The sequence below is a fragment of the Oncorhynchus mykiss genome, chromosome 30 (assembly GCF_013265735.2).
Source record: "Oncorhynchus mykiss isolate Arlee chromosome 30, USDA_OmykA_1.1, whole genome shotgun sequence".
Lineage (NCBI taxonomy): Eukaryota > Metazoa > Chordata > Actinopteri > Salmoniformes > Salmonidae > Oncorhynchus > Oncorhynchus mykiss.
Genome location: NC_050570.1, coordinates 22,241,419 through 22,269,264, shown reverse-complemented (window position 1 = coordinate 22,269,264; position 27,846 = coordinate 22,241,419). Strand labels below are relative to the sequence as shown.

Genomic DNA, 27,846 nt, shown 5'->3' with positions numbered 1-27,846 from the left:
GAAACTATTCACACCACTTGACTTTTTCCAGATCTTGTTACAGCCTACATTGAAAATGTATTATTGATTCCACGCTTCAAGACTGCTTCGATCACGTGGATTGGGATATGTTCCGCATTGCCTCCAACAACAACATTGATGAATACGCTGATTCGGTGAGTGAGTTCATTAGAAAGTGCATCGGCGATGCTATACCCACAGCAACGATTAAAACATTCCCAAACCAGAAACCTACCACTACAGTGGTAGGCTTGATTACCAACATTGACGAGACGGCCTACAGGGAGGAAGTGAGGGCCCTCGGAGTGTGGTGTCAGGAAAATAACCTCACCCTCAACGTCAACGTCAACAAAACAAAGGAGATGATTGTGGACTTCTGGAAACAGCAGAGGGAGCACCCCCCTATCCACATCGACGGGACAGTAGTGGAGAGGGTAGTAAGTTTTAATTTCCTCGGCATACACATCACGGACAAACTGAATTGGTCTACCCACACAGACAGCATTGTGAAGAAGGCGCAGCAGCGCCTCTTCAACCTCAGGAGGCTGAAGAAATTTGGCTTGACACCAAAAGCACTCCCAAACTTCTAAAGATGCACAATCGAGAGCATCCTGTCGGGCTGTATCACCGCCTGGTACGGCAACTGCTCCGCCCACAACCGTAAGCCTCTCCAGAGGGTAGTGAGGTCTGCACAACGCATCACCGGGGGCAAACTACCTGCCCTCCAGGACACCTACACCACCCGATGTCACAGGAAGGCCATAAAGATCATCAAGGACAACAACCACCCGAGCCACTGCCTGTTCACCCCGCTATCATCCAGAATCCGAGGTCAGTACAGGTGCATCAAAGCAGGGATCGAGAGACTGAAAAACAGCTTCTATCTCATGGCCATCAGACTGTTAAACATCCACCACTAACATTGAGTGGCTGCTGCCAACATACTGACTCAACTCCAGCCACTTTAATAATGGGAATTGATGGAAATTGATGTAACTGTAAATGTATCACTAGCCTCTTTAAACAATGCCACTTAATATAATGTTTACATACCCTACATTACTCATCTCATATGTATATACTGTACTCTATACCATCTACTGCATCTTGCCATCTTTATGTAATACACGTATCACTAGCCACTTTAAACTATGTCACTTTATGTTTATATACCCTACATTACTCATCTCATATGTATATACTGTACTCGATACCATCTACTGCATCTTATCTATGCCGTTCTGTACCATCACTCATTCATATATCTTTATGTACATATTCTTTATCCCTTTACACTTGTGTGTATAAGGTAGTAGTTGTGGAATTGTTAGATTAGATTACTCGTTGGTTATTACTGCATTGTCAGAACTAGAAGCACAAGAATTTCGCTACACTCGCATTAACATCTGCTAACCATGTGTATGTGACAAATACAATTTGATTTGATTTGATTAAATGTAGATTTTATTTTGTCACTGGCCTACTCACAATACCCCATAATGTCAAAGCAAAATTATGTTTTTCGAAATTGTTGCAAAATTAATAAAAAATGAAAAGCTGAAATATCTTGAGTCGATAAGTATTCAACCCCTTTGTTATGACAAGCCTAAATAAGTTCAGGAGTAAAACTTTAAGTCACATAATAAGTTTCATGGACTCACTCTGTGTGCAATAATAGCGTTTAATATGATTTTTGAATGACTACCTCATATGTAATTATCTTTAAGGTCCCTCAGTCGAGCAGTGAATTTCAAACACAATTTCAACCATAAAGACCAGGGAGTTTTTACAATGTCTCGCAAAGAAAGGCACCTATTGGTCACATTGAATATCCCTTTGAGCATGGTGAACTCTATTAAACTCTGGATGGGGTATCAAGACACCCAGTCACTACAAAGATACAGGCGTCTTACCTAACTCTTTCCTGTTATAAAACAATTACAGAGTTGAATGGCTGTGATGGGAGAAAACTGAGGATGGATCAACAACATTGTATTTACTCCACAATACTAACCTAATTAACAGGGTTAAAAGAAGAAAGCCTGTACATAATAAAAAGTTGCCCAATTAGCGGGAGGGATGGTGACAACTTCTTGTCGCTTGCGGTGCTCAAGTTCAGAACAGCTGTCAGTCAAAACCCATACAGCACTGTGAAGTGCAGAGCCTGAACTCTAACATAATTAATAGCATGTTACTGTAAAGCCACTTCATTCCAATTTAGGCATTTATCAGTGCCCAAATCTGCCATTTTTCAACCCATGTATGGGTATGAGTGTAAAGGGCTACCTTAGATTTTTGGTTGAAATAGAGACCTGAATCCAACACATCAACTATTAATTTGTAGACAAACCGGAATTAAAGCCAGACTCAGTGGCACAGAAGGAACTATCCATGAAGAAGATACATCTTTAACAAAAGTGAAGATTTTATTGCGTTGCCAACCAATCACAATAGCCTATTAACTTGTCGACAAGTTAACAAATTATACGTTGGATTCAGTTCTCCATCTCAACTAAAAATAAAAGTTAAAGAATAGGATTAAGCCAGTGGCTCAAATGGAAGCAGTATATATAATATGTCCTTTGAAGGTAGACTCAGCGATATGTCATAGGTTCAAAAAGTAAACAGCATAGTGGGTCAATTTCTGTAACAACTAAGAGCTTTGAAGCGTGAGGCTAAACGTCCCAACTGTTTTGGTCTTGACCTACCATGCTTTAACCGCGTAAAGCGAACCCTTGCACATGCGCAGATAATGGGTGGGAGCGAAGTCTTGCATCTCGCTCATTGCAATATCTGCGTTGCTGTTTGTGGCGATGTCATTTCGCTGAGTCTACCTTTAAAATGTTGATATTTAATATATCTGGAAAGAAACCCTCGCCCTGAGCTCGTCAGCTAGAGACTGATCATTTGAGAGTAATATACTCGGAAGCGGTGAGTCGTGTGCCCTCCTCCTAAGTCGGACTTGAAGATCACTACGAGTACCTCTCCTCCGCCGGGTCGGCTTCTGGAATCAGTTCAATTGCCCTGGGGGGTGCAAAAAAGCATCCGCTTCAGGAAAGTCACAATCCTAAATAGCCTAATGTCAAGGCTATCTTTCAAACTAATTTTGCAGTATTATTTACACCTTAAAATGAGTAACACATCCATGGCCACATTTTGATGTTACTGTAACAATAAATGGCTTCTTATGTAATCATAGAAAGCGTGCATGTTCAGGGTCACAGGTCTGTGGAAATCTGATGAAGCACAGTAAAAACACATTACGTTGTTTTATAAATAAACAAAATATCTGACATTGCATTCCCATTTTAACTTTGGTGTGCTTTTAAATGGTTGGAAACGCAGTGATAACACATTTAGGTGACAACTAAACCAAAAATCTGAGATTGATTTTCCATTGGAATTTGGTTGTGCGTCTAAATGGTTGAAAACATAGTGATAACGCATTGGGAATTCATTGTGCTGCTGTCATTTTGAGTGAGTGAAAATATGTTGGACTCTCATTGATCAATGTCAGTGGTAGAAAAAGTACCCAATTGTCATATTTGAGTAAAAGTAAAGATACCTTAATAGAAAATGACTCAAGTAAAAGTGAAAGTCACACAGTAAAATACTATTTGAGTAAAGGTTTTAAAGTATTTGATAATTAAGTGTCAAAGGTCAATTTAATTACTAAAATATACCTAAGTATCAAAAATAAAAGTATAAATCATTTGAAATTACTTATATTAAGCAAACCAGATGGCACAATTGTCTTGTTTTTTTAAATTTATGGATAACCAGGGGCACTCTGTAACTCTCAGACACAATTTACAAATGAAGCATTCGTGTTTAGTAAGTCTGCCAGATCAGAGGCAGTAGGGAAGACCAGTGTGTGAATTGGACCATTTTCCTGTCCTGCTAAGCATTCAAAATGTACTTAAGGGTGTGAGCTAAAATGTATGGAGTAAAAAGTACATAATTTTCTTTAGGAATGTAGTGAAGTAAAAGTTATCAAAAATATTAATAGTAAAGTACATATACCCCCCAAAACTACTTTTGTAGTACTTTAAAGTATTTGTACTTAAGAACGTTCTTAATTTATTTTATTTAACCTTTATTTAACCAAGAAAAGCCCGTTGAGAACCATAGTCTCTTTTCCAAGGGACACCTGGCCAAGAAGGCAGCAACAATCAATACATGACAGAATTAAAACATACAACAATACAATACAACAACATGATCCAGCCTAAAAAAAGCATTTACACTCCTTAGTAACAGAGTCTCCCATCAAAAATGTAAATTGATTCAGTGGCACTAACATATCTAGATGAAGCATGGATTGCAGACTATTCCATGCATCTGGTGCACAGGACGAGAAGGCAGTCTTGCCTAATACTGTAAATGTCCTGGGGACTTTAAGTAGCAACCACCTAGCAGACCGGGTATGGTAACTGCTGCTGGTGAAGGAGACCAGACTACAGAGGTAAAGAGGGAGTTTACCCAAAAGGGCTTTGTAGATGAACACATATAAATGTATCTTTCAGCACATATTACACCACTGATCAATGTATCTACCAAATGTTACCCTATTCTACACATTAAAATGACTTAGTGTGCCCAGTGGGTGGGATGAGTGCACAATGTTGTTTCTATTGCCGATGATTTGTATTTACTTTCAGTATTTACCCATAGGCATGCAATACGTTTCCAGATCACAGTGACTAATCATTGAGTGAAATCTTGCAACAGTAAAACCATTTTTTTTTAATGGTTATGGTATATTGATGTGCGCATGTTGATTTGGTCCAGCTAATGTGGTGAAAGGGTTTGCAATAGTTTTGGGAGGGAAAGAGACCGTTGATATGTCACAAAACATTCTCCTTTTTGTTCTTGGTCATTTATTTTGTGATGCTACATTTTTCATGTTGAAAAATAGACTCCAGGGTTAACAGACAATGCCTTTGTCTTCAAAGTCATTAATTTGCATGGTTAAGCATGCCAATCAAGCAACCAAGCTAAAATGGCTCAATCTCTCCCCCCATCCATCCATTGTGGCCCTTGTGTCCATCCATGGGAGTGGTGTCTGGAGACATGGTGCTGGGGGGCCAGTGTGACTGTGATGCCCTTTAGTCAACCTCTCATCCCTGGAGGGTAACAGAGGGGACCTCAGTGTTAACACTATGACCTACCACAGCTCCATGGACACAGTCTCTTGTGTCTCATCAAATATTGAATACAGAGAATTATGAAAATATTAGATTTTTTTAAAGATAAGCTTAGTCTCTTATACTTCACTCTCTCTCTCCCACGCACACACACGCTCACACAGCAGCATTAAGTGTTGTGGAGGGATTTGGCATCTGTTAGTGAGCATCTGTCTATGGAGTCTCACATTCTCACAAATTTGCCTCATTTAAATGGTTCAAATGAAATGGTTTAGGTGGCGAAGAGACTCCTTCCTTTGAATTTCTCACTCTTTTTTTTCTTGAGCAGGATTTCAACTGGCTTCAATTAATAGAGAATCCAAAGAAATCTTGAATTCTTCATTCTTTTTCATTTAAGCTAATTATGGCACAAAATGAAGACCATTGTGGTGAATCTCCACAAAAGGGGCTGACATTGACAGCCAATGTCACTGTCACAGGGCCACTCTCTGCCGGGATGCTAATCACCACAGTTGTTTCATATTCCTCCATGTGTATTCTCCTCTCCACTGTCCTCTATCAATGCTTTCCCTCCCTTCCTCTCTCCCTCTCATTCCTCTTTTTTCTTCTCTCCAACTCCGTCTCTTTCCTCCCTCTCTCCTCCTCTCCATCTCTCCCTCTCTCTATGTAGGGTGTTAATGGAAATTAACTAATTGTTGCAACATTTAATGATTATATAATGCATTAAATCTAGCTTGTTACTTGCTAAGCAATTTTGTTACATTTCAAGGGCAATCAATTTGTGTTAGGCTAGATAAAATCTGCCCGCCTCTGTCATGAGAGACAGAGGGAACATTGTGCTGCTCCCCAGACTAGATATTCATGACAAGCCACTGCCATTCTCAACAACGACTCTAACCTACATACAGTGCCTTGCGAAAGTATTCGGCCCCCTTGAACTTTGCGACCTTTTGCCACATTTCAGGCTTCAAACATAAAGATTTAAAACTGTATTTTTTTGTGAAGAATCAACAACAAGTGGGACACAATCATGAAGTGGAACAACATTTATTGGATATTTCAAACTTTTTTAACAAATCAAAAACTGAAAAATTGGGCGTGCAAAATTATTCAGCCCCCTTAAGTTAATACTTTGTAGCGCCACCTTTTGCTGCGATTACAGCTGTAAGTCGCTTGGGGTATGTCTCTATCAGTTTTGCACATCGAGAGACTGAATTTTTTTCCCATTCCTCCTTGCAAAACAGCTCGAGCTCAGTGAGGTTGGATGGAGAGCATTTGTGAATAGCAGTTTTCAGTTCTTTCCACAGATTCTCGATTGGATTCAGGTCTGGACTGACTTGGCCATTCTAACACCTGGATATGTTTATTTTTGAACCATTCCATTGTAGATTTTGCTTTATGTTTTGGATCATTGTCTTGTTGGAAGACAAATCTCCGTCCCAGTCTCAGGTCTTTTGCAGACTCCATCAGGTTTTCTTCCAGAATGGTCCTGTATTTGGCTCCATCCATCTTCCCATCAATTTTAACCATCTTCCCTGTCCCTGCTGAAGAAAAGCAGGCCCAAACCATGATGCTGCCACCACCATGTTTGACAGTGGGGATGGTGTGTTCAGCTGTGTTGCTTTTACGCCAAACATAACGTTTTGCATTGTTGCCAAAAAGTTCAATTTTGGTTTCATCTGACCAGAACACCTTCTTCCACATGTTTGGTGTGTCTCCCAGGTGGCTTGTGGCAAACTTTAAACAACACTTTTTATGGATATCTTTAAGAAATGGCTTTCTTCTTGCCACTCTTCCATAAAGGCCAGATTTGTGCAATATACGACTGATTGTTGTCCTATGGACAGAGTCTCCCACCTCAGCTGTAAATCTCTGCAGTTCATTCAGAGTGATCATGGGCCTCTTGGCTGCATCTCTGATCAGTCTTCTCCTTGTATGAGCTGAAAGTTTAGAGGGACGGCCAGGTCTTGGTAGATTTGCAGTGGTCTGATACTCCTTCCATTTCAATATTATCGCCTGCACAGTGCTCCTTGGGATGTTTAAAGCTTGGGAAATCTTTTTGTATCCAATTCCGTCTTTAAACTTCTTCACAACAGTATCTCGGACCTGCCTGGTGTGTTCCTTGTTCTTCATGATGCTCTCTGCGCTTTTGACGGACCTCTGAGACTATCACAGTGCAGGTGCATTTATACGGAGACTTGATTACACACAGGTGGATTGTATTTATCATCATTAGTCATTTAGGTCAACATTGGATCATTCAGAGATCCTCACTGAACTTCTGGAGAGAGTTTGCTGCACTGAAAGTAAAGGGGCTGAATAATTTTGCACGCCCAATTTTTCAGTTTTTGATTTGTTAAAAAAGTTTGAAATATCCAATAAATGTTGTTCCACTTCATGATTGTGTCCCACTTGTTGTTGATTCTTCTCAACCGTGTCAGTGTGCACTGCGCCCGGCCTGCCACAAGAGTCGGTAGTGCGCGATGGGACAAGGACATCCCTGCCAGCCAAACCCTCCCCTAACCCGAACGGTGCTGGGCCAATTGTGCGCCGCCCCATGGGTCTCCGGTCATGGCCAGCATCGACAGAGCCTGGACTCGAACTCAGGATCTCTAGTGGGCCTTAGACCACTGCACCACTCTGGAGCCTTCTATTTCTAGCGTAAGGCTACTTCTTTGATTCCTGCATCATCAATACCTCAGGATTAAATTGAGATTTTGTATCACTAATTTACACACAATACCCCATCATGTCAATCTAGAATTATGTTTTTAGAAATGTTTACAAATTAATAAAAAATAAAAAGCTGAAACGTCTTGACTCTAAGTATTCCACCCTTTCGTTATGGCAAGCCTAAATAAGTTCAGGGGTAAAATGTGCTTAACAAGTCACATAATAAGCTGCATGTGTGCCATAATAGTGTTTAAATGACTACCCCATCTCTGTACCCCACATATACAAATAATTTAAATTCTTTAACTTGGGTCAAACGTTTCAGGTAGCCTTCCACAAGCTTCCCACAATAAGTTGGCTGAATTTTGGCCCATTCCTCCTGACAGAACTGGTGTAACCGAGTCAGGTTAGTAAGCCTCCTTACTCGCACACACTTTTTCAATTCTGCCCACAAATGTTCTATAGAATTGAGGTCAGGGCTTTGTGATGGCCACTCCAATATCTTGACTTTATTGTCCTTAAGACATTTTGCCACAACTTTGGAAGTATGCTTGGGGTCATTGTGCATTTGGAAGACCCATTTGCGACCAACCTTTAACTTCCTGACTGAAGTGAGATGTTGCTTCAATGTATCCACATAATTTTCCATCCTCATGAAGCCATCTATTTTGTGAAGTGCACCAGTCCCTCCTGCAGCAAAGCACCCCCACAACATGATGCTGCCACCAAGTGCTTCACGGTTGGGATGGTGTTCTTCGGCTTGCACGCCTCCCCTTTTACCTCCAAACACAACAATTGTCATTATGGCAGGTCTATTTTTCAGACCAGAGGACATTTCTCCTAAAAGTACAATCTTTGTCCCCATGTGCAGTTGCAAACCGTAGTCTGGCTTTTTTATGGCGGTTTTGGAGCAGTGGCTTCTTCCTTGCTGAGTGGCCTTTCAGGTTATGTCTATATAGGACTTGTTTTACTGTGGATATAGATACTTTTGTACCTGTTTCCTCCAGCATCTTCGCAAGGTCCTTTACTGTTCTGCGATTGATTTGCACTTTTTGCACCAAAGCACATTCTTCTCTAGGAGACAGAACGCATCTCCTTCCTGAGCGGTATGATGGCTGAGTGGTCCCATGGTGTTTATACTTGCGCACTATTGTTTGTACTGATGAACGTGGTACCTTCAGGCATTTGGAAATTGCTCCCAAGGATGAACCAGACTTGTGGAGGTCTACAATTTTTTTTCTTAGGTCTTGGCTGATTTGTTTTGATTTTCCCATGATGTCAAGCAAAGAGGCACTAAGTTAGGCATTGAAGGTAGGCATTGAAATACATCCACAGGTATACCTCCAGTCGACTCCAATGATGTTAATTAGCCTATCAGAAGCTTCTAAAGCCATGATATTATTTTTGGGAATTTTCCAAGCTGTTTAAATGCACAGTAACATAGTGTATGTAAACTTCTGACTCACTGGAATTGTGATACAGTGAATTACAAGTGAAATAATCTGTCTGTAAACAATTGTTGGAAAAATGACTTGTGTCATGCAAAAAGTAGATGTCCTAACCGACTTGCCAAAACTATAGTTTGTTAACAAGAAATTTGTGGAGTGGTTGAAAAACAAGTTTTAATCTAAGTGTATGTAAACTTCCGACTTCAACTGTATTAATTTCACACTTTGGATGGTGTATCAATACACCCAGTCACTACAAGGATAAAGGCGTCCTTCCTAAATCAGTTGCCAAAAAGGAAAAAAAACACTCAGGGATTTTCCATGAGGGCAAAACACTAAACTCTGTAAGGACAAAACACTTACAGAGTTTAATGGCTGTGATAGGATATAACTGAGGATGGATCAATAACATTGTAGTTACTCCACTATACTAATATACATGACAGAGTAAAAAGAAGGAAGCCTGTACAGAAAACAAATATTCAAAGAGATGCATCCTGCAATAAGGAACAAAAGTAATACTGCAAAAAAATTGGAAATGAAAAAAACATTTTGTCCTGAATTCAAAGCGTTATGTTTGGGCAAATCCAACACAACACATCACTGAGTACCACGCTTCATATTTTCAGCAATGGCGCCGGCTGCATCATGTTATGGGTATGTGTCACGATCGTCGTAGTAACCATACTCAAACCATCATACTCGGACCAAGGCGCAGCATACGTAGAGTTCCACATGTTTATTAAATGAAACTCACAAAAACAACAAAGAGCAACGAAACGTGACATTCTGTAGAGCTCATAGGCATCAACACAAAAACAAGATCCCACAAAAACCCAGTGGGAAAAGGCTGCCTAAATATGATCCCCAATCAGAGACAACGATAGACAGCTGCCTCTGATTGGGAACCATACCAGGCCAACATAGAAATAGATGCCCACCTGGACCCTCCCCCCTCCCCCCCACCCCAAAGGTGCGGACTCCGGACGCAAAACCTGACTCTATAGGGGAGGGTCCAGGTGGTCATCTAGCCTCGGTGGCGGCTCCGGTGCGGGACGTAGACCCCGCTCCGCTCGCGGATCCGTCAGCTTCGGTGGCGGCTCTGGTGCGGGAATCGTCGCCGAAAGCTCCAGACCATGGATCGTCGCTGGAGGAACCGGACCGTGGCTCGTTGCCAGAAGCTCCGAACCGTGGATCGTTGCTGGAGCGTCCGGACCGTGGATCGTCGCCGGAGGAACCGGACCATGGATCGTCGCCGGAGGAACCGGACCGTAGATCGTCGCTGGAGGAACCGGACCGTGGATCATCGCCGGAAGCTCTGGACCATGGATCATCGCCGAGGACTCTGGACCGTGGTTCGTCGCCGGAGGAACCGGACCGTGGCTCGTTGCCAGAAGCTCCGAACCGTGGATCGTTGCCGGAGGGTCCGGACCGTAGATCGTCGCCGGAGGAACCGGACCGTAGATCGTCGCCAGAGGAACCGAACCGTGGATACTCGCTGGACCCTCGCTGGAGGCTCTGGACTGGGAACCTTCGTTGGAGGCTCTGGACTTGGAACCCTCGCTGGAGGCTCTGGACTTGGAACCCTCGCTGGAGGCTCTGGACTGGGAACCCTCGCTGGAGGCTCTGGACTAGGAACCCTCGTTGGAGGCTCTGGACAGGAAACCCTCACAGGAGGCTCTGCACTAGGAACCCTCGCTGGAGGCTCTGGACTGGGAACCTTCGCAGGAGGCTCTAGACTAGGAAGCCTAGTCTAGTCTGGAGGCCTAATGCGTGGGGCCGGCACAGGTGGCACCGGACTGGTGACACGCACATCAGGGCGCGTGCGGTGAGCAGGCACAGGACTTACCTGAATGGGAAGGCTCACTTGAGGGAGAATGCGAGGAGCAGGCACAGGACGTACCGGACTGGGGACACGCACTTTAGGGAGAGTGCGAGGAGCAGGCACAGGATGTACTTGACTGGGAAGGCGCACTTGAGGGAGAGTGCAAGGAGCAGGCACAGGACGTAGCGGGCTGTGGAGGTGCACTGGAGACCTGGTGCGTAGAACCGGCACAAATTGTACCGGAACGGTGACACACACTTCAGGGCAAGTGCGTGGAGGAGACACAGGACGTACCGGATTGGGGAGGTACACTGGAGGCCAGATGCGTGAAACTGGTGCAGATGACACTGGACTGGGGTCACGCTCCCCAGCACACCCGCTCTGCAGCACTCACATTGACACCACCTCTCTCCGGAATCTTTCATCGAGTTCCTCCTTCGACTCCCTGACGGTCTCTGGCTCATTCCTCGGCTCCACCGACCACCCCGTGTGCCTCCCCCCAAAAATGTTTTCGGGCTGTCTTTTGGGCTTTCTACCTGGCCGCGAACCCCGGCGTCGTCGCTGTCCTCCCTTCTCTTCTTGCGTCTGCCTCCAAGGAAGGCGATCCTGTCCTGCCGGGATTTCCTCCCAAGTCCAGGATCCCGTTCCATCCAAAATCTCCTCCCAAGTCCATGATACTTTCTCCACCTGGGCACGCTCGATCGTCGTGGTAATCATACTCGGATGTAGAGTACCACATGTTTATTAAATGAAACTTACAAAAACAATAAAGAGCAACGAAACGTGACGTTCTGTAGAGCTCACAGTCATCAACACAAAAACAAGATCCCACAAAAACCCAGTGGGAAAAGGCTGCCTAAATATGATCCCCAATCAGAGACAACGATAGACAGCTGCCTCTGATTGGGAACCATACCAGGCCAACATAGAAATAGAAAAACTAGAGTACCCACCCTAGTCACACCCCGACCTAACCAAATTAGAGATTAAAAGGGCGTGACAGTATGCTTGTCATCGGCAAGGACTTTGGAGTTTTTTAGGATTTAAAAAATGGAATAGAGCTAAGAACAGGCCAAATCATAGGCCAACTATACACTGGAGTGACTTACCAAGACGACATTGAATGTTCCTGAGTGGCCTCGTTACAGTTTTGACTTAGATTAGCTTGAAAATGGCTGTCTAGAGATGATCAACAACCAAGTTAAGAGAGTTTGATCATTTTTAAGGAGTCATGGGAAAATATTGTACACTCCAGGTGTGCAAAGCTCTTAGAGACTTACACAGAAAAACTCACAGCTGCAATCGCTGCCAAAGGCAAAGGTGCATGGATGGAGTTTAGGCGGCGATCCAGTGTGTTGGGAGAGAACAACCTCGGAGGCATCCACCTCCACGATGAAGGGCAGAGACGGGTCAGGGTGAATCAGACAGGTGCGTTCTTAAAACTTTCCTTGAGCGCACGGAAGGCCTCCTCAGTCCAGTGCAGCTGTCGGGGACTACCCTTCAGGAGGGAGGTGAGAGGGGCCACCAATGTGCTGAAACCCCTAATGAAGCAACTGAAATAGTTGGCAAAACCTGGGAAGCGCTGCACCACCTTTATGTTGGATGGAACAGGCCACAACCGTATTGCAATGACCCTCTGCTCTTCCATCTCCACTCCTGCGGTGGATATCCGATAGCCCAGGAAGGCGACTGCCTGCTGGAAGAAAAGGCACTTCTCCGCCTTGGCGTACAGGTGTTGCCCTATCAGCCTCTCCAAAACGGACCTGACATGAGACATGTTCCTCACGTGTAGTGGAGTACACCAAGATGTTGTCTATGTAGACCACTACACAGCAACCCAACGTGTCTCTAAACACCTCGTTAATGAAGGATTGTAACATTGAGAGTGCATTTGTCAGGCCGTAGGTAATTACCCTGTATTCGTAGTGCCCGGTGCTGGTGAGAAAGGCAGTCTTCCATTCATCCCCCTCTCTGATGCGCACCAGGTTGTCGGCACTATGTAAATCCAATTTGGATTTGAGCACCGTGCATGTGTAAGATCACAGTGGGTATGTGAGTCAGAGGATAACGGAATTTAACAGTTGCCCTATTCAGTGTCCGGTAATCGATACAGGGGTGGAGACCTCCGTCCTTCTTCACGAAAAATAATCTGTGAGAGGTGGGCGGACGGAGGAATCCTTGGGCCAGCACCTCCTGGACATAGAGCTCCATGGCTTTGGTCTCTGCATGCAAGAGAGGGTAGATGTGCCCCCGCAGGAGGGTAGAACCAGGCAGTAGGTCGATAGTGCAGGCGATGAGGGGGCAGGCACGTGGCACAAGTCTTCAAAAAAGCGACCTGTAGGTCCCAGTATTTCTCTGGGATAGGGATGTGGGTGGCCTGGTCCGGACTTTCCACGGAGGTGGCACAGATGCAGAGAGACACCTCCCCTGACACTCTTGCGGCCAACCCAACAACCTCCTCTCTGCCCACAATATCCTGGGGTTATGCAACTGTAACCAGGGAAAACCTAAAACTATGGGTTGTGCAGGAGAGTCTAAGCTGAGGAAAGTGATGTGTTCATGGTGATTGTGAGCAACTGTGAGGGAAATGGGAATCGTGGTCTGGCACACCAGTCCTGTTCCTAGGGGATGGTTGTCTAGGGCATTGACTGGGTTAGGGGGTTGTAAAGGGACTAAAGGAATGCATAATGATAAGGCCACTGAGCGGTCTAGGAAATTGCCTGCAGAACCACTAGGGCAGGACTCAGTGGGGGGCCAGGATAGTCTGGGAAGGTGACAGGAAAGAGGATGGGCTGGGTGGACAGAGAAGAGCAAGGCATGTTCACGCCTACCTGGGAAGGTGCAGGAGCCCTCCTCGGCCTGGCGCTTCCTCGCCTGGTTCTCCTTCTGGGACAGGTGTTCCAGGGGTGTGACTCCCCGCAGTAGGAGCAGAGACCCTGTTGACGGTGCGTTGATGTTCCTCTGGGGGAAGGTGCGTCGTGCCCATCTCCATGGCCACAGTTTCTCTGGAGGTTCCTGGGAGAGACCCGAACCCCCGGGATGGGCGACGACGGGCACGCAGGAGATTATCCAGGCGGGTGGCCATGGCGATGAGCTGGCCCAGTGTGAGGTCCTCATCGCGACTGGCCAGCTCGGTCTGGACGTCCGCCTGTAACCCGCTGCGGAAAACCGTCAACAGGGCCTGGTCGTTCCAGCCAGTGAATGCAGCCACCGTCTGGAAATCCAAAGAATATACTCAGACGCTGTCCTCTACCCCTGGCGTAAACGGAGGAGATGCTCAACTCCCACTCGGCCCTCAGTAGGGTCGTCGAAAACGACACAGAAGAGCTGGGTGAAGCGCTCATAGGATTCCACTTCTGGACCATCCCTCTCCCAGACGGCATGCGCCCACTCCAGAGCCCGGCCTGTCAGCACCGAGATCACCAAGGCCACCTTGTCCCTCTCGAAGGCCGCCCCAGCATGACGGGCAAGGTGGAGGTCACACTGCAGGAGAAACCCCCTACAGCGAGCTGGGGTGCTGTCAAAATGCTCTGGAGGGGCAAGTGGACGTTGCTGATCGGACCGGGTGATGTAGATGGTGGTGGGATGGCTGGAACGACCGCGGAGAGCTGGGAAGGTGGTGGTGTAGCCTGCAGCTGACATACGGTCTGGAGCACCTTGTCCATGGCAGTCCCGAGGTGCTCCAGGCACAAGTCGTGGTGGTTCAGGCGCTTCGCTCCTATATTGGAGAGGTTGGAATGTCCTGCTGCCTCTTGTTCTATTGGGTCAGTCATTCTGTCACAAGTGTAGAGAGGAGTAGACAGGAGGCAGTTGCAGGTTTAAAACTACTGAATTTATTAAAGCACCATATATAAAAGCGGGACAAAACCCAAAGTGCAAAATATTAAAGTACTCAGGAAATAGTAGGAGAGATTCCTCTCAGGAAAACAAGCAACATTTACAATGCCCGACAAAGACAAATGACAGAGGGAGTATATATACAGTGATTGAGTGGGGATTGGAACCAGGTGTGTGTAATGATGACGAGACAAGTCTCTGGGTTGATGAGTGAAGGGCGTTTGCCAGCAGCAGGTTCGGCAGCAGCTAGAAGGTGGACAGGAGAGGGAGCCAAAGCGAAGGCTGGTGTGACATTTTGACTCTAAAACCTAATTAAATGTAACATTTTAACAAAGATTCATATCCTATCAGTTTATAGTTGTGACCATGGTGATTTCAATATTGTTTGTTTAATTCTATCAAAAGTAGAGAACTTCACAGACCATTAATGGTCTTGTTGCACTACAAAACCGCTGTTGTGAAACCCCCAAGAATCATAAAACACGGGACGAGATGTTAAAAAACTGTCCATTGTGCCAATAGATGGAATGCACTCGCATGAGATTTGCCGTGATGTTGACAGAGTGGCATGGGAGGTTTATTTCTTAGACTGGGTTAAGATGTCAATTTTGGGACACATCCTCAGTAGTGTGCCTTCGAATCAGTGGGTGTTTCGGCCTTTAATCACTAAACACTCTCATCAAAGGTGGCCAGCTAAAGGGTGATCAAGCCTTAGCTTGTGTCCCATGCCCAATTAAGATGTCCCACGGGACTATGCAAGGCAGGGGCGTCCTCTTCCCTGAGCCAGTCCGACAGCTGACCGCATACCTCATATGCCCTCCTCAAGTTGGAGGGATCTGAATTGGGTTCTCAGGTGGGGGTGGGGGGTCATGAAGTTATAGCCCAGCAAGGGTCCTTCCGTTTAATCCAGATCCACTGGCTGCCTCTTTCAGCTGCTTGAGAAACTGCTCTGACGGTCTGCCGCAGAGCCTGTCCATGGATTCCAAGTTCTTTCAGCAACCTGATGGTGGAAGAAGCCACGAATCCTCTGCATCCCACTTCAACTGGCCAGACTTTTGCATTCCAGCCACGCTGAGTTGCGTCTGCTGCCAACTCTGTGTAACGCAGTTTCTTACGCTCGTAGGCCTCTTCAATAGAGTTTTCCCACGGGACTGTGAGCTCTATGATGTACACAGCCTTTCGTGAAGGGGACCAGAGTACCATGTCTGGCCTAAGTTTGGTAGAAGCAATCTCAGGTGGAAAAATTTGTTGCTGGCCAATATCGACAAGCATCTTCCAGTCCCGGGCCATGGCTAGGTGTCCAGTTTCTGGCTTTGTAGGAGGATACTTGGGCCTTTTCTGTCCCTCCCGGATGAATGTTGTTGTTTTGACAGGATTGCTTGTTTTTGGAGGTAATGAATTGGTTGCACTCCTCTTGGTCTCAAGTGCTGCAGCCAGGCTCTTGAGGACCTGATTGTGCCTCCAGGTGTAACGGCCTTGTGAGAGGCTGGTCTTGCAACCTGTCATTATATGCCTGAGAGTCGCTGGAGCTGGGCAGAGGGGGCAGGTCGAGTCCTCGCCATACCATTGATGTAGATTTTTTGGTGATGGAAGCACATCATAAACAGCTCTTATGATGAAGCTGATGTTGCTTGCCTCCATTTGCCAAAGCTCACTCCAGTTGATCTTTCTCCTCTCCAGGCCTTCCCACCGCGTCCATTGACCTTGTTTAGCAAGAGAGACAGCCTTTGCACTTCTTGCAGTCTCCTCCTGTCTGCGCACCTCCTTGACCACCAGCTTCCTGCGTTCAGATGTTGTTGCCTTATGGAACGTTGGTTTGCTTGCTGCCAGGCCAAAGCCTCCTCTTCCATGCTGGATATTCCCCACAATGTCTTGGTGTCTCAGGGCTGATGTTGCTTGCTGCACAGCCTTGGATGATGTCCATTTCCGTCCAGTTTGTAGGGGAGGTGCAGCCTTGCTAATGGTCTGGTCTTTAGAGTCCTTCAATGTCATCTGAAGTCTTACTTTAGAGCACTTGTACTCCTCCGTTAGACTTGTAAGAGGTAGTTCAAGGACCCCTTTGCCATAGAGGCCGATGTTACTCAAGCATCGTGGGACACCCAGCCATTTCTTCACGTATGAGGTAATGGTTCGCTCCATCTTCTCCACTGTTGTTATTGGGACCTCATAGACGGTGAGTGGCCACATTACCCGGGGGAGAAGTCCAAACTGTAGGCACCAAAGCTTGAGCCTCCCAGGCAGTAGGGTCTTGTTGATGTTCTCAAGACCGTCGGCGATGTCCTGCCTTACTTGCTGCACTTGATCTTTATCCCGGAGGCTTTCGTTGTACCATCTACCCAGGCTCTTGATGGGTTGCTAAGACACCGTTGGTATCGGGTCATCTCCAATGCAGAACCTCACATCTTTAAGCTGTCCCTTGACTATGGAAATGCTTCGAGATTTGCTTGGCTTGATTTTCATCCGGGCCCACTTGATGTTATCCTGCAGTTTTGCAAGTAGCCGCCTGGTGCATGCTGCAGTGGTGGTCAGTGTAGTCATGTCATCCATGTATGCTCGGATAGGTGGGAGACGGAGCCCCTCCTTAGTTCTCTCACCGCCGACCACCCATCTCGGTGCCCTGATGATGACTTCCATGGCCATAGTGAAGGCCAGAGGAGAAATTGTACAGCCTGCCATTATGCCTACTTCCAAGCGCTGCCATGTTGTTGTGAAGTCAGGTGTTGTGAAACACAATTGCAGGTCTTGGAAATAGGCCTTTACCAGTGTAGTGATGGGTTCTGGTACGTGGAAAAAGTTGAAGGATTCCCAGAGGAGTTCATGGGGAACTGAGCCAAAGGCATTGGCCAGGTCGAGGAAGATGACATAGAGGTCTCTCTTGTCCTTCTTAGCTGTTTGGATCTGGTGCCAAATCATACTAGTATGTTCCAGGCAACCAGAGAAACCAGGAATGCCTGCTTTCTGTACAGATGTATCAATGTACTTGTTCCTTTCCAGATAAGTGGACAGCCTCTGTGCTATTATACTGAAAAAGATCTTCCCTTCGACGTTTAGAAGGGAGATTGGTCGGAATTGACTGATGTCTGTCGCATCCTTCTCTTTCGGGATTAGCACACCACCAGCCCTTCGCCATGCCTTTGGTATAATTTCCTTCTGCCACACTATCCTCATGAGCCTCCAAAGAAAGCGTAGAACATCCGGGGCATTCTTGTAAAGCTTGTATGGTACTCCATTAGGCCCAGGAGCCGAGGCCGCTCTTGCTCTTCGGACAACGTTCTCTACTTCCCTCCATTTTGGAGGGTCAGTGTCCAGATTAAATTCTGGTGGTTGAATAGGTGGGATGTCATGTGGGATGATTATCTGCTCATGCCTTTTCATGTCCTGGTGGACCTTTTCCAGATGTTCTTCCAGTTCAGGCTTTGGAGTTTTTAGGATTCCGCACTTTTCCTTTGCGAAGAGATCTTTGACAAACTTAAAGGGGTTTTTATAGAACTGTGTTCTTGAGTGTTCCTTCTTCCTACGAAGTTTCCTTAAGTTTTCCGCTCTTCGCAAGGTTGCCAGCCGACATTTAATGTCTGCTTGGAGTAGCATGAGACCTTCTCTCTCTGCATCAGAGGCCTTCTTCCACTGCTTCCTCAGCTGCCTTCTCTCTCTGACAAGTATCTCGATCTCCTGCTGCCTCCTAGATTTGGCTGGTGCGGGTGGTGTCTTGCCACTTCTCCTTTCGTTTACTCCAAAGCGCTCTTCTCCGTAGTGGTAGATAATGTCTCCCATCCTTTCAAGCTTTTTCTCTGCTGTTCCTACCTGTTGTTCCAAGATTTTTGTCAGGTCGTTGTTGATTGTTTCCCACTCTCTCTTTTCAACAGCTTTGGGCCACTTCACACTCGGTCTGTGCCCTTTGATCTTTTCCTGTTTTAGAGGTCTCTGTGGTTGGGTGAGTTCATCCACCGGCATTTCTGTGCTTGTGTTATCCTCCTCGGTTACAGGGGTGCTGATGCTTTGCGAACTTTGGTTTGCGTCCCGTCGCTGTGCTTCATTCGACTGATTTGACTGGCTGCTTCGTAAGAAGTACTGGTCAATGCGAGGTCCCTGTCTCTGCTCTCCCAAGCACCTTTTCCTCCCTTGATGGATCCTTAACCCCCTTGCCGATGTTACTCTCTCCCAACCACAGCTGCACGCCTGAAGTGTGAGTCCTGCTGCTGTTATGGTTGTCTCATGTGCTGTGTTCCTACTCGTAGTCGTTTCCGTTCCTGGGTCCGTAACCATGTGATCAGTCATTGAGCCATCTTGCGCCCCAGCTCTCGCAGGCTCTAGGGGTATGTTCCTTTGTTGACTTTCAGTAGCACTTAGCGGGTGTCTCCAACATACTGAAACAGCGTCGGAGACTGCCAACATGGGTAGCTAGCCCATGACAGCCCCAGTGGGCTAAAAGTAGTCTAGATTAGTCAGCTCTCGATTTTTGGCCAATCACCAACCTTCCATTCTTAATAAATTAAAAGTCTGGAAACATAGTTTTTTTAAACAGCTACATTTAAAAAATCCAATCTGATTTTCGTGCACACTACAGCACAGATACAGCCTTAGTTAAAGTGGTAAATAACCTTAAAGCCAACACAGATGCCAAACAACTCTCTGTCCTTGTACTCTTGGCTTTATATAATGCATTAAATTCTGTGTTGTTGGGAAGGGCTCATAAGCAAGCATTTCATGTTCAGTTGTATTTGGCGCATGTGATAAATACAATTGTATTTGTTCAGTTTACACAGTACCAGTCAAATTTGGACACACCTACTCATTCATAGGTTTTTCTTTATTTTTACAATTTTCTACAATGTAGAAAATAGTAAAAAATTAAGAAAAACCCTTGAATGAGTAGGTGTGTCCAAACGTTTGACTGGTAATGTATAAACTGAACAAATCTCAAATCTCATATGTGTTACCCCTTGGCAGCATTATCAGAAAGCACAGGACTGATTTTCACTGCTACGCAGACACTGCGTACACGACTTACCATTTCTGTGTCAGAAGAGGATTTTAGCTCCATGGATAAATTATTAGACTGTATAGCTAATTTAAATACTCGGATGGCTCACAACTTCCTCCAGCTAAATCAAGACAAGACCAAGGTACTTATTGTTGCAGCCAAAGCATAGAGAGAATCTGGCAGCACATGTTAATTTACAGGCAATAAAGATAAAACACCAGGTAAAAAACCTAGGTGTCATTTTAGATTCTGAACTCAATTTTGAATCACACATTAGAAATGTGACCAAAATAGCTTTGTACCACCTGATGAACATTGCCAAGGTGCGGCCATTTTATTTCTCAGGCTGATACAGAGAGACTTATTCATGCTTTTATTACAAGCTGGCTTGACTTCTGTAACGCTCCCCTGTCTGGTCTATCCAAGAAAGCCATTGGTCAACTGCAAAACATACAGAATACTGCAGCATGGGTACTGACCAAGACCAGATGGAGAGCACACATTACACTGGTTTTAAAGAATCTCTACACTGGCTGCCTGTGAGTTTTAGAATACATTTTAAATCAATCCACGATTGTGCACTCCAATACACGTCAGACATGATTTTTTGTTATGTACCCAGTAGGTCCCTCAGGTCCTCTGGCACTGGCCTTTCAACTATCTAAAAGCCTAGGACCAAGAGGCATGTAGAGGCAGCCTTTAGTTGCTATGCCCCCAGCCTCTGCTATCGCCTGCCAGAGAACCTGAAGGGTGGAGAAACTGTGGACATATTTAAACAGCACACCTTTTTAGCTTTAAGAAATCAGTTTTGATAAAAATATTATTTAAAATAAGGACTATTGCAAGAAACTGCATGAGATAATTTGTCTGTTAATATTAATTATTGCCAGTTTTTAGAAGACTTTGAAATTGGGATCCTTCACTCTGTACAAGGGCATTTCCAAGCATAGAGTCGACATAAAAATTTATAATAAATAAAATATTTAGAAAATTCCTAAGCAAATCAAAATTCCCCTAAATGTAATTTTTAAGCTCAAATAATACACAAATAAATAAATAAAACAATCTAAAAAATAAAGTTTCCCTGTCAGACAAGGACTGTCCCGACTTTCAAGAATCTCTGAAATATAGGCTATAAGATTGACACGAGACGCTGATAGGAGGAATTATGATTGTCTGATGAACAACAACAATTAACTTAAAAGAGGGTAAAGGCGTTCGCATGCTTCCCAACCGAAACAGTTTTATAGAATTTGTGCATATATTATGATAATATTTTGTGACATTTTTGTTTGTTTTGTGCTTTCTGAGCGTTATTTTGGCTGTTCTGGCACACAAGAACATTTCTGCAGGCAACCCAAAGTCTACGCCCCTTCGGTGGGGATTGGTTAACAGAAGGGATTTGTCAGTAAAGACTTTGTCAGTAAAGTCTTTGTTACCATTCAACTAGAGACAACTCATTTTACTGCACCAAACATCTTAGAAACTAAAAAGATTTGGCATGGGTCCTCAGATCATCAAAGGGTTCTACAGCTGTAACATCGAGAGACTGGTTGCATCACTGCCTGGTAAGGCAATTGCTCGGCCTCTGACCGCAAGGCACTACAGAGGGTAATGTATTCGGCCCAGTACATCACTGGGGCTAAGCTGCCTGCCATCCAGGACCTCTACACCAGGCAGTGTCATAGGAAGGCCCTAAAAATTGTCAAAGACCCCAGCCACCTCAGTCATAGACTGTTCTCTCTACTACCGCATGGCAAGCGGTACCGGAGTGCCAAGTCTAGGACAAAAAGGCTTTTTTCAACACTTTTTACCCCCAAGCCATAAGACTCCTGAGCAGCTAATCATATGGCTACCCGGACTATTTGCATTGTGTGCCACCCCCCAACCCCTCTTTTACGCTGCTGCTACTCTCTGTTTATCATATATGCATAGTCACTTTAACTATACATTCATGTACATACTACCTCAATTGGCCTGACCAACCAGTGCCCCCACACATTGGCTAACCGGGCTTTCTGCATTGTGTCCCGCCACCCGCCAACCCCTCTTTTACACTACTGCTACTCTCTGTTTATCATATATGCATAGTCACTTTAACCATGTCTACATGTACATACTACCTCACAGGCTGCCTTGACTTTGGGGAAGCTAATGGAGAGGTATGGGCACACTGAGGTTAGGCTGACTGATCCACAGATGACACAATGTCAATCGCACTCCACACTGCCCTTTCCTACCTGGACAAAAGGAACACCTATGTGAGAATGCTCAGAACACAGGTCAGAACACCATAGTGCTCACAAAGCTCATCACTAAACTAAGGACCCTGGGACTAAACTTCTCCCTCTGCAACTGGGTCCTGGACTTCCTCACAGTCCACCCCCAGGTGGTAAGGGTAGGTAACAGCACATCTGCCACACTGATCCTCAACACGGGGGCCCCCCAGGGGTGCATGTTTAGTCCCCTCCTGTACTCTCTGTTCAGCCACGATTGTGTGGCCAAGCATGACTCCAACACCATCATTAAGTGGTGGTGGTAGACCTGATCACCGACAATGATGAGACAGCCTATAGGGAGGAGGTCAAAGAAAAACCCTTGAATGAGTAGGTGTGTCCAAACTTTTGACTGGTACTGTATATATATATTTTTTAATTTTATTTTTTAAATTGCACAACTCCAGCACTTTTCAACCTCATATTCATTATCCCCAACACCATAATAGTGTCTATATATGTGAAAACCACCATGTGTTTCTAAGATCTGTGGTTAAAAAGATAAAAGGCCCTAAAAAATGCATCTCTGTGACATCACACGGTAGAATTATAAGTCCGAAAAATAGTGAATTTCAAAACCTGCAACAAGTTTCTAGCCAGAGGGAGGGTATTGTCTTGCTCCCCACATCACGGCGAATCTCATAGACTTTGAAAATCAATGTTTTTTAAATGATGATGTCATCAGGTAGAACAAAATGTAGAAAAGCGCAGTTTTCACATATATAGACATATGAATTGCCCTTTAAGTTTTAGCAGCGGTCATTTAGCTGGCTTCTTTATTTAATGGTAATGTGCCGCAAGTGAAACTTGCATGGCAAATCGAGTTGAGTAGAAAGAGGACTTCAAATAAGCAGTGGCAAGGGCTTGCTTTTGAAAGTGCGAGTTTATCTTTGTCCTTTTCTCCGTTTTAAGTGGGCTACAAAGTTGGGAGTTTTGCATGAAGATGATCTCCCCTGTGACTGTGAATAATTCATTAGGCATGACAAATTATTCCATTCTCAACCAACACTACTGCCACCATCACCACCCACAAGACTCCTTTTTGTGTCAGATAAGCATTACAATTTCAGAGACCCCTTATCAGTCTTCTAAGAGTTGGGATGTATCGCAGAGAAGTTCCTGTCAGTCGTCACATGCCACAACTCTAAAACACAGAAGCTGCCTGATTTTGGGAGGGGTAGGCAAACACACAAGAAGATAAATGGTTATATACATTCAGTTTTGAAATGGACTGATGTGCCAGTACTTTATGGGTTATTGTGATCCGAAACAATTGGTCCAAGTGTGTAGCTATATACAGTAGCAGTGGTTGGACCCCCAGGTAGAGAGTACTAGGCTCAGGGGCCTCCAAGTGAGTGTGGTCTTCACCACAGCTCACTAGTCCAGCCTGTAGTGGGGAACGCCTTCCTGCTTCCTGGCTGCTGGCTGCTTAGGATCTGACTGAGGCTGATGGATTGCAGCACACCCTGCGACACCTCAGCACTTTCCCCCAGCTCAAGCACTGCTTACAAATTACCTTCACATAATGTTATTTGTCGCATAGTGAGAAGTTTGAAGTAAGACAAGGTGAAAATATAGCTGCAAGCAGCAATGTCGGTTTAGCTGTGGGCCCATAGAGCCACCATCAGGACAAACTGGACACATCGCCCTAGATTAGCTACTTTTGTACTGTTTACCACGCTTGTCAAATATCAGAACTCAAAATCAAACTGATCATGCTTTTGATGTTTTTTGGACTATTTTTTATGATGTTGAATACTTTAAACCCTGCTCTACAGCTTAGCTAGACTCACATCCCTGAGCATGTGTGCCAAATTTCATCTGTGTCAAACAGTGTCAAAGAGATCAATATAGAAATATGGGCCTGTTATAGCACCACTGTGTGGCTGATCTAAGTGTGCTTGCAGTTGTTGAGTCTTGACAGCATTTGGAACATGTGTATCAAGTTTTGTTACAATATGAATATCCATGTTTGATTTATATGCATTTCTATGCCATATCACACCTACGTGAGAGTGTATTGGTCAGTATGTTGTCTGAGCTACTAGCCTGGAAATTGTTGCTTTGAGAGACCTTGGTCCATAGATGCCACATATGCAGATCGGTCATTTGGTGCCAGAGGAGTAGCATTGTGTTTTTCACAAAATACAAAATGGCGGAAAATCCATAATGGCGGACCTTATGGGTCCTTGAGGGACATGTGTTCCTTGTACATCATTTCAGGTTTCTAGGTCTCACGGGTTGAGGGGCATGCACTTTCAAAGTTTGAATATTCAATTGCTTGTTTTAGCGCCACCATGTGGTCAATTAACATAGCATTGCTTGAGCAGGTGTGGCCCTTAGGCCTTGAATTTTTTTCAAGGTCTCAAGCTTGTAAGTCTTACCATCTCACATGAATTTGCAAGTGAATTTTTGCTTACAGAAGAAGAAGAATGCCAACAAATACAATAGGGTTTCACCTGCTTCACTGCTTAACCCCTAAAAAGGATATAGTAGACTAACCGCTTGCCTCCTCACTGATATTCCTCCAAGGAAGGAGAGGGAGGGAGAGGGCCGTTGTGCAGTGACTGAAGGAGTGGGTGCTAAAGGCCAGAGGAGGGGAGGGTTATCAATCAGCTGCTGTGGCAGCTGAGATGGTGGGTAAGGGAGAGGTGAGGAGGGAGGGAGTGGGAGGCCCTGTGGGAGGCTTACAATCTGAGGAGACTGAGGCGGTTCTGTTCTGTTTGGCTCCAGTCTGACTGTGTGACTCCTGGGCAGGACGCTGAGGGACCTCTCCACTCAGGTCTCACACCGCACTGCAGCAGTACATGTTATCACTGCTCAGCACCTGGCTGGGCCCATTCTCATTTTTCTGTCTCTCACACTCACTCTCATCAAAGTCTTATTCAGCTGAATCTGCAGTGGAATTCTCCATCACTATAAGAAGTCTTCACTTACTCAGTGAGCACTGGGGTTCTGAACTGAAGGGCACTTGTAAGCACCTTGTCTTAGCATTATTCACACAGACACCAAACTCATTGGAGCAGCTGCATAGGTTATTATATTAAAACCCAACTCATTCGGTTTCTGAGGGAATCTTTTTTTCCTGCCAAATGAGAGATGGGCTTTAAAAGTCACAGAAGACACACTAAAAGAGCAAACTGACAAGGGTCGTCCCTCCTCACTGTCACTGGCTGGTCCCCAGAGACTGCATTAGAGGAGGTGACATTAAGCGCCCCTGCCAGGCCCATGTTAATTAGAGACCTCTAACACTGTCAGATAACCAAGAGCCATTCTAACAAACAGCACCTTTATGTCCAGAGATCAGGAGGCAGCAGACAACTCTGCCCTCTCTACTACAACTCCCTGATGGGAACATGGCTTACAGGGGATAGGGGAGGTCTGTAGTGCACTGTTTACACTAGCTGGTCATTCTTTAGGTCACAGTATAGCTACTTGTGCATCAGGTCTTGTGCTCTAGCAGTTTTTACCAAAGTTGCAGTTGCATTATTGTGTGAATGCATGGGACCACATGGGTATAAATCAGTAGTGGGTACAGTACCTGATTTGGATAGGGTTCTGGAACTACCCAGGAAGTTGTGACAGTGGCAGAAAAAAAGAGGGAGTGATACAGGGTGGATGTGTGTCTGTCAGTGGGGGCCAGAGAGGGAGGTGAAGATGGCTCCAATCAGAATGAGATCTCACTGTGTTGGTAGAGAGAGCGCAGGATGGAGAGGGAGAGGGAGAGAGAGAGTGCCAGTGCAGTTGGGCAGTGTCACTGTGACTTCCTGCTGGCCGCCAGGCTGTCTGTCTGTCTAGAAGCTGCTACGGCGACCTAGCTGCTGTCAGCTGGCTTCAGTGTCCCCAGTGTGGGACAAGCACGCTGGCTGTCAACTCCACACTCGCATCTCCTCTCTGCTCCTCTCTCCCCGTTGTTAACGCAGCACCACAGCCTCCTGACTGCTACACTTCCCTGAGTGGACGACAAAACAGAATAGAAATATGTGAATAATCTTTGACAGCTTTTTATGATTTGTACTCTGGTATGTTCTAAAATCATATCTGATCTTTATTTTGATCTGGTTCGTATGTTCCCTCTGACCGCAGCCTGTGCTGCAAGGCAGCCACTACTGGCAGGTTTGAGTCTGAATGTTCTGCTACGCTCATGGGATGATAATAAGGGGGGGCAGTGTTGAAGCCAAGCTGAGAGAGTGTGACTATGCGTGTGGCTAGTGGAAACTCATCCCGACAGCTAGCCAGCAGCCGTGCACCTGCACACAGCAAGGTGTTGGCCTAGCGCTGAGGCGTGAGGCCTTTACTGGAGGATAACACGAGCTGAGAGGGCCCAGTCACCCATCCAGGATTCCCTGCGCCCTACTCGCTGGGGCTTAAGTCTCTACATGGAGAGGAAAAAAGGATGCAGATGTGTGAAAACAAAAATAGAGGAAGAGGCAATTGGATTTGACAAATTCTCTCTTTTTTAGCCTAAGGGTAGTTTGCAGTGCCAGGACTTAATTTGTCAGACTTAAGGAAATAGCGTTACACTGTGACGGTGTCACACTTAGCTATCTGTTCCACTGCCTCTGGATTCTTTTTGATGAGGCCATAATTAGGGAGAAGTGTCAAGAGCTGGTAGCTATGGTTTCCAGATAGCATGTTTGCCACATGTCAAGGCTTCATCGGGGTGTGTGTTTTGTGTTTTGTGTTTGTGTGGGTGTATGTTGGCATGAGTGTTCATACAGTGAGTATAGTATACTGTGTTCAGCATGATTGCCAACAGTGAATCACATCTTTATCGGTTAGCTAACATCCATATAAACAGGATAGGTAAATTCATGTTGAATATACTAAAATAATGTATGCCCCTGTCATTATTACTATACTTACCAATGACATACTGATAAAGAGGAATTATTTATCAACTCTGTATTGAAGTAATTTTCTATGAAAGCTGTAAAGTATATCTGTTCCCTGTTCTATAGTATAAAAGTGAGAAAATGAGAGTGAGTTGAAGTGATGTGTCACGTGCCAGTATTCCCAGCTGGAGTTTCTTTTGTATGTTTCTGCCTGGACTCTGGCTGGGTAGGGATGTAGGGCTGGTAGCTGGTGACACTCTCGTCAGCGGCTGTGTGACGGCAGAAATCGCGGCCCTTCTAGTGTGGAACCCCAGAGCACATCTGAGACTGATGTTTGTCTGTCTGTCAAGGAAGGAGCAGTGTGGTGCCACGGTGGGACATGGAGGTGTCAGGGGGCTTTGGGCCTCATCCCCACACCCCTCTTTCTGACAGCAAAGGTCAGGGCTTCTCCTGCCTGTCTCTCCCTACTCCTGACAGGCCTTCCTGTGGGACCAGGCCAGGCCCCTGCTCCGGGCCCCGGCTCGCTGACACACGCCGCATACAATTAATATTTCATCACTGCTTTCCCTTCCCCTTTGATCCACCCCCAGAGCTTTTGATAGGGGCCCTTCTGATGAGAACACCTTTTCACACCACTGAACTTCCTCAAACCTGCAGGAAGTTAGCCGGGTAAGTTTAGATGTGACTTTGCATATGCGATTGATAAAAGGTTCAATTTTTTCTCTTGATAATTGTGAATCACTGAAGAGAGAGCACGGTGTGATTTTTGCGTCTGACAGGGAGGTTCATTGTCCTGGTTGAGTGTGTTTGTCAGTGTGATTTGG

At 45.5% G+C, this 27,846-nt stretch overlaps 1 protein-coding gene across 1 annotated transcript in view; it reads left to right on the top strand.

The window, feature by feature from the left end:
* Positions 1 to 27,846, top strand: part of LOC110522763 (cytosolic carboxypeptidase 6) — a 474,879-nt gene that overhangs the window by 385,711 nt on the left and 61,322 nt on the right. The gene's annotated exons all lie outside the window — the stretch shown is intronic.